Below are 14,031 nucleotides of genomic sequence, written 5' to 3' on the forward strand. Positions count from 1 at the left end.
GTGACCTTCAATCCGATCGTCTTAGAGAAAAGGCCCGGGTTGCCACCCTGAGGATGACTCTTAGTTCGATATTGGATCCAACGGGACTTATAGCCTTGAGAACTGTGTGGCATGTTACTTGTTATTTCTTGGTACCCAGAAAATTATTGGTGTTCATGTTGTAATCTGTTTTAAGTGGAAAATGTCATTTATCATGTTCTTGAGAGACATGAGTATTTTAACTGTTGAACTGTGAAAGCTTCTTTTTGAAACAGATTGTCTTTACCAAACTGTATGCCAAATCTAATTTCTGTGATATATATCTTATTTTCGAATTGAACCCTGTTTTCAAAACTGTATTACTATCCATGTTGCTACTCACTGAGCTATCAGCTGACTTAATTGTTTACCACTTCTAGGTGTTAGAAGGACTTAGAGTGGACTTATGGCGTAGCGGAGACTTAATTGCATGGACCTTTAGGACATTCATTTATTTTGTTTTAGACTGTTATGTCAAGTTTGTACATATTTATATTCATTTTTATTGAGGTTCATTTATGATTATTTTGATATGTGGGTTGTTTTTATCCCACAAGTTTGGATGGTATTGTTTACGGCTGATTTTGCCGTTTATACTTGTGGCATGACACCCCACAAGTTTGGATGGTATTGTTTACGGCTGATTTTGTTATAGTTATTCAATGTGTATGGTTTCGTATTTAGGCTTATGTGTGCCTTGGCCTAAGGCCCTGTGGGCCACGGCCGGTCATACCTGGGTTTAGGGTGTGACACTCCTTGGGGCCCATCCCAAGTATCCCAAGCTAGAGTATATAAACCCATTCAAATCCTTAAACTTTTCTAATGTGGGACAAGCACATTTCACAAATGTGTAGAAAACCCACCTAAAACCACGAACCCGAAAATACGCGTTGAATTCTCGTTCACCCAGAAATGGTTTTAAGCAACTAAATACATGATATTATTCACTACAAGGCATTAAACATGAACCTAGCGAGAAACGTTAAAAACAATGCTTGGGTCCCACCTTAATTAATGCTCAAAGTTAGCAAAAAAATAAATATTTTCCAAAGTCTCCAAAGCCATTTTCCAACATTCTTTTATTTATTTATTTAGAGAAATATTGTTTTAGATTTTAGATTGCAAAAACAATGACAAACATATATGGAATTGACATTTCAATGGAAGAACTGGACATTGCAAGTTAGCTGTAAGGAACCAATTAAGAGACCAATTAGTTGGCAGTTCGAAGCAATATTTTAACACCATTCATTTTATATTGTTATCATTTTCTACTAATAAAAATTAAGTTGAAACATCACACTCTCTTGTCCAAAGAGCACTAAAAAATGTTCTCAGGCACTGTTTGGGAAGTGGTTTTGTGGGCTTTTTTGGTTATTTTAGCCACAAAAGACAAAATAGGTTATTTTAGCCACAACAAACAAAACATCACATCCAACCCACAATCATTACACTATTCTCTCACAAAAAAAGTTTAAAAAGCCAAAAAGCCTTTCCCAAACCAAGCTTTTTAGCCTAGGCTAAAATAGCCAAAAAAGCCAAATAGCCAAAAAGCCAACCCGCTTCCCAAACCAACCCTCAGAAGATCTAAAATTTGAAGATACTATGTACTGTAATATAAGCACAATATTCAAATCTTTTAAGCATCCTCCATCCAACCACAGAAAAAAGAAGAAAAAAATTGAAATAGAAAACACAATTTTTTCTGATTCTAAGATAGCACCAAATCCATTCTTCTTCAATCTCATTACAACCTATAAACATGAAATTCATCCCTCATCCTCATCCTCAACCAATTTCTAGCTTGGAGGTTATTTTCTCCCCAAATACATAAAAGAGAATCAATTGCTTGACCAATTTCTAAGCTAAATTAACAATTATAATTCAAAGCAATAAAAAAATTTCTCAAGATTATTACTCTTATTTTGCATAATTTATTTTTCTGAAATTAACAAACTAAGTTCAAAATCAATTTTCACAATTCTATTGAAGCAGATCATTGATGATACAGTTAACAATGCAAACATGTTCAGGAGAGAGAAACATGCAACAACACAAACAAATCATATGACAAGTTGAACCCAGAAAATCTGATCGTCTCCAACAAGACTGAACCCAAAAATCTGAAATTAAAACCGATCTCAACCTTCTAGCAGTGCTAGGGAACATGACAAAACCTCCAATCATCTCTAACAAGACTGAACCCAAAATTTCGAAATCGGTCTGATGACGCTCAACAACCACTCGGTGGTGGTGGTGGGAATGGTCGTGAAATGTGCCCATAGTTATGAAAGCATTGAGGATGCGAAGGAAGAACAATTGTATAGAGAGAGAGAGAGAGAGAGGAATAGATGCTGGTTCTATTTTAAATTTACAGTAATGATAGAGACCTCTACAAAACACAACCCCAAAAATGATCTGAACCATTCATATCACTGTCAGACATAACCCTCCAAAAAAATTCAAACACATCAATAGTCAATCATCAATGGGGGTTGTGAGGGTCCTCCTTTGCGGGGATCCTAAACATTTTCCTTAAATAGAAATTCACATTTCAAAATTACAAAAGTTCCAAGTGGGATTTTGAAATTTTGAAATAGTTTCAATATGTAATGTTGTCGTTAACGCTAGTTAACGCAATCAATGCTCCGTCTAGGTGGATAAGTTACTGACAAAACATTGAAATGGCATAATGGTATTGGATAGGAGCACCACCTGGCAGTGTACTAAATAATTTTGCCCAAATCAAATATTAGTTATTGTTTTTCACATACCGAGTCTGCAAAGATTCTATGAGACAAAAATAAAAATAAAATGAGACTAGAAAGGTGTACTTGTGGATCAAAATTATTTAGACCAATTCTCTGGGTTGCCCATCTCTTTCCCAGAATTCACAAGGGAAAATTCCAGATCAACGGTCTTTTGGAAAAATTGACTTGCAAGTCATGCAGAACATTCATACCATAACTACAAAATACTTCAAAAATTGTAACGGTGATGTAATTTATTATATTGTGGAGTTGATCTCTCTATATAAACACAACCACTATCTCACAGGGAACCACAACTAACTAGAAACGCATCTCATGCCTACCCCAATGTTGATCCTTTTTATTATTCATATGATCCTGTCATTCCCATTGCTATCGTTTTCAACACCACCATATAGCTTAACTGAAGGCTCATCTCTCTCCGTGGAGAAGCCATACGTTGTTTTGATTTCACCATCCGGTGTATTCTCGGCAGGATTTCACTCCGTTAGGGATAATGCTTATTGCTTTGCTATTTGGTATAGTGAACCATTGGATGATGGGAATCACACCGTAGTTTGGATGGCCAACCAAGAACAACCCATTAATGGAAAACTCTCATAGCTCTTCCTTAAAAAAAATGGCAATCTCACCTTTATAGATGCGGCCAATTCAATGTTTGAGCCACTGGCACCAAGTCAATTTCTTCAGCACAATTGCTATTGTACGATATTGGTAACCTTGTTCTTCTTACTTCAGAAAGTTTAATTCTTTGGCAAAGCTTTGATTCACCAACTGATATCCTTCTTCCCAACCAACCACTTACCAGAAACACAAAACTTGTGTCATATCAAAGCCAAAATAATTATTCTTCTAGTTTCTATAAGCTCATTTTCAACAATGATAACATCCTCCGTTTGTCTTTGATGGCCCTGAAGTAACTAGCGTTTATTAGCTGGACCCATGGAAAAATAGTTGGGAAGCTTTGAGGTCCAGTTTCACCAATAACAGAACTGCAACATTCAATTCCTCAGGCCATTTCAAGTCAAATGACGACTTTCAGTTCAGGGCAGTGGATTTTGGCACCGGGATTCAAAGAAGATTAACCGTGGATCACGATGGCAACATTTAACTCTATAGTCTGGAAGAGAGAAGCAAAACTTGGACCGGGTCATGGCAAGCTCTTCTTGAACCATGCAGGATCCATGGTATCTGCGGACCCAACAGTCTATGTACTTATGTTCCCCATGAGAAGTTCCCCATGAGAAATCTGATAGGAGATGCTCTTGCTTACTAGGGTACAAGATCAAAAATGATACAGACTGGTCTCACAGATGTGAACCAGATTTCAATCCCCCTTGTAATGATGGTGTTAGGTTTTATTTCTTGGCAATCTCGTTTGACAAAACTCCTTTGAGTTGTAATTTTATTCGCATTTTTATTTCAGTGAGGCTATGAGTTGTTAGATGCGAATCCAACCCAAATTGTGCCTTGCAGAGAAGTTTGTGATGTTAATGCTTTCAAGATTGCCACTTCGTTGATTAGGACAGGGAACGAGCTGCCCGGTCAGCTTGCGGGGGTTGAGGGGGCAGCGCCCCTTGGCGAGTTCGGGGTAGCGCCCAGGCGGGGTCGAGGGGCAGCGCCCCCGAAGTAAAATGCAAAATTGCATTCAAAGTTGCCTGTCCGCCCTTGCTCGCTCGAGCGAAGAAGTCTTCGCTTGAGCGAAGGCTGCGTCTGTGTAAAAACCTGAAAGAGATGAATGTACGCTCGAGCGAAGGGTGCGTGGCTCGAGCGAAGCCACTTATGGAAAACACGCATTTTTGGTTCCTCGCTCGAGCGAGGATCGCGATTCAAATTTCTTTAAGTACGTGATTCAATCAGATTTTAGGATTACTTCTCCAGATCTTCTTCTTGGGTTCTAAGGTTTATATCTACGATATTTTGCTAGTTTTATTTGATGTTTTGATTGAGTATTCAACTCATGGTTTTAGAAGTTTACATCAAAGGATTGTTTATTTAATTCTATACAAAAGAGAGAGTTGTTCTTTGGTGGATTCTGAAGAATTTGAGCCTGAAGCTTTGGTGGATTCCGGAGTGGCTCATCGTCAAGACAATTCTGAGATGAAGACGGGGTTGGAAGAGGCACATAGAGGTTGGTTCAATTCGGGCATGGATTCGCTAGGTAATTGAGAGTATACCTGTGTAATTCCTTTATATCTTCTTAGTGGATTGTTTTGTGGCTGTTGCTCGTGGTTTTTTTTTTATCACAATTAGAGGTGTCCAATTGTGGTTTTTTCACGTAAAATCGTTGTGTCGATTTGTCTTGATTGTTTGATTGGGATTGTTGTTTACTGCTTAAAATTGATACATAATCACGAATCAACATATAGGGGATTTCTAGATTTTTCAGATGGTGATCAGGTTAGTTTCCTACAACTTCCACACGTTGAATTCTATGGCTATGATATTAAGTTCCATAGCAATTATACCTTGAAGAATTGTAAGAACACATGCTTGAAGCAATGTCACTGCTATGGGTTTCAATACAAATTTGACAAGGTCCATGGCTTTTACAACATTTTTACCAAGTCACTATTGTTCAATGGATATCTTTCCTCTCATTTTCTTGATTCCATGTATATAAAATTGCCAAAAGCCTTACTCTCATTCTATACAATGCCCATTCAAGAATTTGAGTTAAATTGCTTGTGCCTAGTTAGTTTACAGCTTGATAGGACTTACAGGAAACCCAAAGAAAATGGGACATTGCAGTTTAAGATTTGGTTCGCCACCACAATTGGAGGAGTTGAGATAATTTGTATTTGTTTTGTATTGTGCTTCTTGTTTAAAACCCATCAAGATTCAAGTGCAATTACAGAAAGTTACTTGCAAGTCGCAACCGGATTTAGAAAATTCACCTACAATGAGCTAAAGAAAATAACGTGTAACTTTGCTGAAGAGATTGGATGAGGAGGCAGTGGCGTTGTATATAAGGGTGTATTGTCCGATCATCAAACTGCAGCAATTAAATTACTTAACGAAGCCAATAGAGGAGAAGAAGAGTTCTTGGCAGAGGTAAGCACCATTAGGAGGGTTAACCACATGAACTTGATAGAGATCTTGGGATATTGCTTGGAAAGGAAGCACCGAATTTTGGTGTACGAGTACATGGAGCGCAGGTCCTCAGCCAAAAATCTTGCTTCTAATACCCTTGATTGGGAGAAGAGGTTCTATATCGCAATTGGCTCTGCAAAAGGTCTAGCTTATTTGCATGATGAGTGCTTGGAGTGGGTTCTTCATTGTGATGTGAAGCCTCAAAACATTCTCTAGGACTCTAATTATTTACGAAGGTTACAGATTTTGGTCTCTCCAAGCTATGTAAAAAAGGCGGCGGACATAGCTCAAACTTTTCCAGAGTAAGAGGAACAAGAGGTTATACGGCTCCTGAGTGGATTTCCAATCTCCAAATCACATCCAAAGTTGATGTTTATAGCTATGGAGTGGTGGTGTTGGAGATGGTTACTAGAAAGAGCTCGATGACAAATCCTTATACCTCTGGCAATTCAAGGGAGATGGAACAGAGGGGGCTAGTTAAGTGGGTGAGAGAGAAGATAAATGAAAGTGTTGTGAACGAATCATGGCTTGAAGAGATCATAGACCCAGTGATGATGAAAAATAGATATGATGCAAGTAAGATGGAAATATTGATTAAAGTGGCCTTGCAATGTGTAGTGGAAGAAAAAGATGCAAGACCAACTATGATACGAGTCAAGTGATAGAGAAACTTCTACACCATGAGCAAGGTGATTGTTAGCAAAAGCAAAGGTCTTAGTGAAAATCCTAAGTGATTCGTGATTAGATCAAGATTAAAATATTCCAAATCCCAATAATTCAAAACACGCAATCTAAATCATCAAGCACTTACGAAAGTGATTTAGATTGTTGTTTTTCTGAATAAACAATAAATCGACACAAACGATTTTTACGTGAAAAAAACCACAATTGAAGAACCTTCAATTGTAATAAAAAACCACGGGCGAAACGCCACTAATCAATCCACTACTGAAAAAAGAAAGATTACAAAGATAACACACAAATTACCCAACTCATTCAATTTGTCTTCGAATCTTCTGTAACTCTTTCACCACGCCTTCGTCTCGGAATAGATCAATCCTGAAGTTGAATCCACAACTTCACTTGTCGAATTAACGACTACGTACCAAATCAAACACCTTTTGAAACTCTACGCTTGAATCTTCGGAATCCACCGGAGAGAACTCTCTTGAATTATAAAGTAACAAACTCCTTGATGTATGTATCTTAGATCATGAGTGAAGAACTCTCTCAAAACATCAAGGAAAACTCACAAAAATCTCCCGAAGAAAAACTCAAACAAAACCTTAAAAAACCTTAAACAAGATCTAGGAGAAGTAATCCTAAAACAGACCCAACATATAAACTTATAGAATCTGTGTTCGCGCGGTCCGCTCGAGCGTGGGAATTCCCGCTCGAGCGGAGGCTTCAAAATTGTGTGATTCATATAGGCTTCACACTCGAGCGGAAGTTTCCACGCTCGAGCGTCGAATCACACCATCCAGTACTTTTTCAGGTGAAGCGGAGATGTTGTGAGCTTGCAATCCCCGCTCGAGCGGGGAGACCAAAATTGGAAAATCTGGAAAACTAGATCCTGTTACAACCTCGGTTTTGATCCATGGAATTTGACAACAAAGGGTCCTAATAATCTCCCTCTTTGTCAAATCCCGGACAAAACCATTCTAAAACAGTTTTCCTAACAAAATCACAAAAGTACTAAAACAATTTTCCAAACTATTCTAAAACAATTTTCCAATCAAAATCACAAAATCAACACCACCAACTATGAACCAACATTCACAACCAAATCTCAAATCCATGCTCTTGAACAATTATCCTGAAAGAAAACAACCACACACAAGCCAACCAAAAATATGTGGAACTGGATTAAATAACAAAAGACAAGTCCTTCCATAAACAAACCATCCAAAACATATGAGAATCCAACTGTACCAAAGAAGGATAGAAGTAAAGGTAAAAAAAAACTATACCATGTACCAGTATCATGTACACCAACAAGATATACCAAAAACGGTGGAGACTGCATCTGAAGCAAGGTCAAGATCTGAGCTAGCTGGGATGAAGACTGTGCCACAGAATCCTCAATCCGCTGGGGAGAAGCCTCCAAGGTACTGAAACGGGTATCGGTAGTGGTCTCAAGATCGGTGAGTCTAGCTTCAAATATATCCAGCCGCTCCTCAAGATGGTCAAACCGGGGACCAACAGAGCGCTCGAGGGACTGGAGCTGACCACGGACTGTACGAACTGGAGGGTGCTGCTCCCCCTCACCACGATCTCCGCCAGCAGCAGCATCATACTCGGCCTCCTCTCCCATGGCCGCAGCAGCACTAGGTCCAGCACCAAAGCTACCAGAACCAGAAGGAACCCCCCTAAACGAGCGGGTAGAAGAAGCAAATTCATTCTCATCATATGCAGGGACCGCAAATTTGACTAAAAGTCGGTTGATGAGACAGCCATAGGGTAAGCCAAGATTGTTGCACTCAAAAGCAGCAACCATCTTTTGAATGATAAGGGTGGCAAGATCGATGGGACGGTTTTGGGCAATACACTGAAGAACAAAGCCTTGATCCTGGTTAATCTCAGAGTTGTGGGTGGTAACAATGATATTGGCACACACAATTATGTTGAGTAACCTAAATTGTGGAAGAAGTTCATTCTGTTTTATCAGGAAACCGGAAGTCCAAGAACGAGGAAAACCACAAAGGGTCTGAGCAACCTCATCAAAATCACATGTGAGGCGCACTGGAAAAGGGTAAAGGATATGAAATCGCTCACTAATCCCTAAAATCTCGCGGATAATATCAGTGGTAACAGTGATTTCCTTGGATCTAACCCATGTCTGAAAAGATGGTCCAATGTTGTCAAGACCATCCATATTGCAATAAAATTCCCGTACCCAAGAAAGATTTTGTGACCTAGAAAAAAGAAGAACCTCATCCCCACCCAAGGGATCAAAGAAAGACCGGATAGGAATGGACTCAAAGGTGGAGGATTGAACATTACGTTCAAGATGGATGGAGCGGGATGGGTAGGACTCGCGGTATAACTTGACTTTTTCAGCCGATGGGAAGCGGTCAGTGTTATATGGAGGGCGAGAGGTAGTAGACTTTCATCTTTTAAATGTTGACATGACTAAACCAAGTCAAAGAACCCCCAACCCAAGACCAAACAAAAACCAACAGAGAAACCATTAGCAGCACAATTGTGATATAGTAACATAAACAATAAAGCAACAATGTAGACTCAAAAGACCCAAAATGACAAATAGGTAACATAGTTAACAAAACAGTATCAAAGACATCAAGGACCTGAGCATAAAACAAATGAAATGACAACCAGGGTGTAGGGAACAACAATCAATGTAGCCAACATGATTATAGACTCAATCAATGCAAGTGAAGAGATCACATTATCACAGGGCAAGCGAGATAAATAAGTAATAAAAAATCCCCAATTTAAATCAGAAAAAAAATCTAACAGAAAAACGCAAAATACGAACCCTAGTTGCCAGAGAGAGACCACTACAATTATGAAACCATGACTAAACTAATACTAAATAAGCAAGACCAACAATGGAGAACCCTAGACAAGATGAACAATAACAGAGTAAACCCAAATTCGAATAGATCAAAGGGACAGAAATCTGACACAAGAACAAAGGAGAATGAGAGGAGAGACATACCTGAGATGTGAAAACACACGAAAAACACCAAGGAAACACCAAGAAAAGGCAGAGGACTGAAATCGCAAGGAAAACCATATGAGAGAGAGAGCACTTTGGAAAAATGAACTGAAAGGACGAAGGAGGGAAATTTATACAAAACCAGTCCGCTCGAGCGTGAGGTTTAACGCTCGAGCGTGAGTCAAAACGCGCAGAGACCCGCTCGAGCGCTAACAAGGACGCTCGAGCGCCAATTCACCCCTCTCAGAACTGTAAAGCAAAGAGCAAACTACTGCAAGGCTCAAAATCACGCTCGAGCGTGGGAATAACCGTTCGAGCGGGGGAAAAAATATTTTTTTAAAAAAAAAAAATTAAAAAACAAGATACTCAATATCTAGAAGAGAGACCTGGAACATAAGTAGATGATCACATTTGGCCAAAAAGAATACTAAGATGAAATAATCCGCAATTCATGAATTCTGTAAACTTGCAATTTTAAAAAAACAATGACACTGGAAATCATGAGCAAAGCAGATAAAATATAATTAGTGATCATAAGCTACATGAGAATGTACAACTCAAAATCCAACATGAGATCTCACAAAATAAAGTGTGTGTGTGCAATCCATGAGAGTCCACTGAGCTAGAGTTAATCCTCGTAGTGATCGGATGGCTGGACCTCCACCAAGAGTATCTTAACAACACAGAGAAAAGTCAAACCACTAGGAATCACCGGGTATATGTTGAGTAAATGCGAAGGCTCCCCCTCAATCAATGAGTCCCTTTTTTTTGTTTTACTTTTTCTATCTTATGGGCACTCACTGGTGGCATTCACGCTCAAGAGTATGGAAACCAAACCAGAGAAGAATGAAATTATAAAGGATGGCCTGGTTGGTGCCTCTGAGGTAGCCTTTTCCTAATGCCCGGACATCAAGGAACTGAGGGAGAAACCGTGGAAGTGAAAACAGATGGTAGATGGTTAAGAGACTCAACATCACCCATGATATACTAGTATCGGTCAATTCCACTATAAAAGTACAAGAAACACTGTTAGTGGTCCATAGAGAACTTTGATCACTTGTGCGGAAACCCCTGCAGCAATTTATCTCAAGGATGTGTATAGAATAAGATCATGAGGTTAATGAGCATGGGCATTCAAAATGAGCTATGAACAATGAACAATGAGATCTTGTAAGCAGCATGAGTAGTGTACATAAAAAGTTGGATGCAAGAAAAACAGATATCAATGACAATGAGATTATGGCATCCAAGCACATATAAGGCAAAACACTTACACCTACTCAAGGAACAAGTAAAACTCTAGTGATTGAGCATGACACCTAAGGTCTTTCTAAGAAACTCAAACCGAAGAAGATTAAGGAGTTTTGTAAGAATATCAGCTTTTTGATGCTCAGTGGGAACATGCTCAAGAACAACAAGGCCCTCTTCCACTAACTCTCGAATAAAATGATGACGAATGTCAATGTGTTTGGTGCGAGAGTGTTGGACAGTATTTTTTGAAATGTTTATGGCACTTGTGTTATCACAGAAAAGAGTGAGAGTGTTCTGTTCTATCCCATAATCATGAAGCATTTGCTTCATCCATAGCATTTGTGCACAACAACTCCCTGCAACAATGTACTCAGCCTCAGCAGTCGAAAGAGAGATGGCATTTTGCTTTTTACTATGCCAGGAAACCAAATTATTCCCAAGGTAAAAACACCCCCTGGATGTACTCTTCCTATCATCAGCACACCCTGCCCAGTCGGCATCAGAAAAATCAGTAATTTCTGCTGTAGTATCAGTAGAAAACCAAACCCCATACCCCAAGGTCCCATTAACATATTTAATGATGCATTTGACAGCAAGTAGATGAGACTTTTTAGGACTGGCTTGGTAACAAGCACAAACACCTACACTGAAAGCAATATTAGGACGACTGGCTGTGAGGTAAAGAAGACTCCCTATCATACTCCTATAAAGGGTAGGATCAACATCAGTACCAGAAGAATCTTTGGAAAGGTGAAGACTGGTGCTCATAGGAGTACATGCATGTTTGGCAGACTCAAGACCAAACTTTGACACAAGATTTTTGGCATACTTAGACTGAGAAACAAACATACCTGAAGGAGACTGTTTAATTTGAAGACCCAAAAAATAAGACAACTCTCCCTTCATACTCATCTCAAACTCATGTGTCATGCACTCTGAAAAATATTTCACAAGATGATCAGCAGTGGATCCAAGCACAATGTCATCAACACAAATCTGAGCAACAAGAATATGAGACTTAGTATGTTTTACAAATAAGGTCTTATCCACACTACCCCTTTGAAAATCATTATCAAAAAGAAAGGTAGTAAGTCTATCATACCAAGCCCGAGGAGCTTGTTTCAACCCATACAAAGCCTTTTCTAACTTGTAGACATGATTCGGACATTTAGGGTCCTCAAACCCTTTTGGTTGCTCAACATAAACCTCTTCTTTCAAGTACCCATTCAGAAAGGCACTTTTCACATCCATTTGAAACAATTTGAAACCAAGAAAACATGCAACACCAAGTAAAATACGAATAGATTCGAGACGTGCAACTGGGGCAAACGTCTCATCATAGTCAACACCCTTTACTTGTGTATAGCCTTGAGCAACCAACCTAGATTTATTCTTAACCATAGTACCATTCTCATCAGATTTATTTTTAAAGATCCACTTGGTACCTATCACATTCATGTCTTTAGGTCTGGGAACTAGAGTCCAAACTTTGTTACGTTCAAATTGACCTAATTCTTCATGCATAGCATTAACCCAACTATCATCTAGCAAGGCCTCTTTAAAGTTCTTAGGTTCAATTAATGAAACATAACACATATGTGATACCTCATCCCGAATCTGTCTTCGGGTTTTCATGCAATCCGATACACTTCCAATTACCTGTTGAGCTGGATGATTCAGTTTCACCCTTGCTGATGGATTGTACTCAGGACTTGCGGTGACAGAAGCATTAGGAGTGATGTCCCTTTGAGCACTTTTTGGACTTGAACTTACCTGTGAGGATGGTGCTGTAACAACCTCTTGTGATTGGACCTCAACTTCTCTTTGAATTTGTGGTTCAGTATCCAAGATTGGAGACTCACCATTGTCATCCTCATTTGTTGCTGTAGTAGGGGAACCTGTATCATCTATAACCACATTGATAGATTCCATTAAAGAAGAAGTTCGCAGGTTATAGACTCGAAAAGCCCTACTAGTGGTTGAATACCCTAGAAAAATACCTTCATCACTTCGGGAGTCAAATTTGCCCAAAGGCTCTCTATCTTTGAAAATGTAACACTTACTCCCAAAAGTTTTGAAGTATTTTACATTAGGTTTCAATCCCTTCCACAATTCATATGGAGTTTGTAAAGTGCTGGGCCTTAAATACACGCGATTTATGACATAAACAACAGTATTTAGGGCTTCAGCCCAAAACTTTGGAGGAAGTTTTTTACTAAGGAGCATGACCCTAGCCATTTCTTGAACTACCATATTCATCCTCTCAACAACTCCATTTTTTTGTGGAGTAATAGGTGCAGAAAATTCATGCTTAATTCCATGCATATCACAAAAATCCGAAAACGAACTATTTTCAAACTCACGACCATGATCAGTTCGGATTCTTATGATACGCCTAATGGAAACACCCTGTTCATTTTGGATTTTAAGGACTAAGGCCTGGAAAGCATCAAACATATCAGATTTTTCCCTAAAAAAATTTACCCACGAAAATCGAGTAAAATCATCAACAGTTAAGAAAATGTATCGTTTACCTCCGATGCTTTCAGTGTGAGTGGGTCCTATTAAGTCCATGTGAACCAATTCAAGAGGACGCTTGGTTATAAACCTGTTCACCTTTTTGTAAGCGGCATGGGTTTGCTTTCCAAGTTGACATGGTCCACACACATGGTTCAGATTCTTACCCAATTTAGGTATTCCTCTCACAAGCTCTTTGTTAGCTATCTTAGTTAGGTCTTTGAAATTCATATGACCTAATCTTTGATGCCACAAGTCAATGTTAATTATGATGGCAGAGTGACAAGTGAGATCATTAGTAGTAGCAATCCCATAACAGTTATCAGATGTGCGAACCCCATGCAAGACAGTATTTCCCTTTTTATCCAAAATTTCACATTTATTTTTTGAAAACAATATTTCATGGTGGGAATCACACATTTGACTAATGCTCAAAAGATTTGCTTTAAGACCATCAACAAGAAGAGTATTTTCGAGCTTGGGGAGACCAGCAACACTTATAGAGCCCTTACCAATGACTCTAGAAGTGCCGCCATCTCTAAAGGTAACAATTCCTCAGTCATATTTTTCAAGGGTGGTAAAGTAGGATTTGCTACCGAACATGTGACGAGAGCATCCACTATCAAGATACCACATGTGTGAATTATGTGCTTTTAGAGCAGTGTGAACAACTAAACAAGTCAAGTCATCTTTTCTCAC

At 39.0% G+C, this 14,031-nt stretch overlaps 2 pseudogenes; both read left to right on the top strand.

The window, feature by feature from the left end:
• Positions 1-3,036: 3,036 nt before the first annotated feature.
• Positions 3,037-3,830, top strand: LOC145788820 (putative receptor protein kinase ZmPK1; annotated as a pseudogene).
• A 1,614-nt stretch (positions 3,831-5,444) lies between these two features.
• Positions 5,445-6,544, top strand: LOC114321154 (putative receptor protein kinase ZmPK1; annotated as a pseudogene).
• The last annotated feature ends 7,487 nt before the right edge of the window (positions 6,545-14,031 follow it).

The sequence above is a fragment of the Camellia sinensis genome, chromosome 3 (assembly GCF_055761805.1).
Source record: "Camellia sinensis isolate YWXY chromosome 3, ASM5576180v1, whole genome shotgun sequence".
Taxonomy (NCBI): Eukaryota; Viridiplantae; Streptophyta; class Magnoliopsida; order Ericales; family Theaceae; genus Camellia; species Camellia sinensis.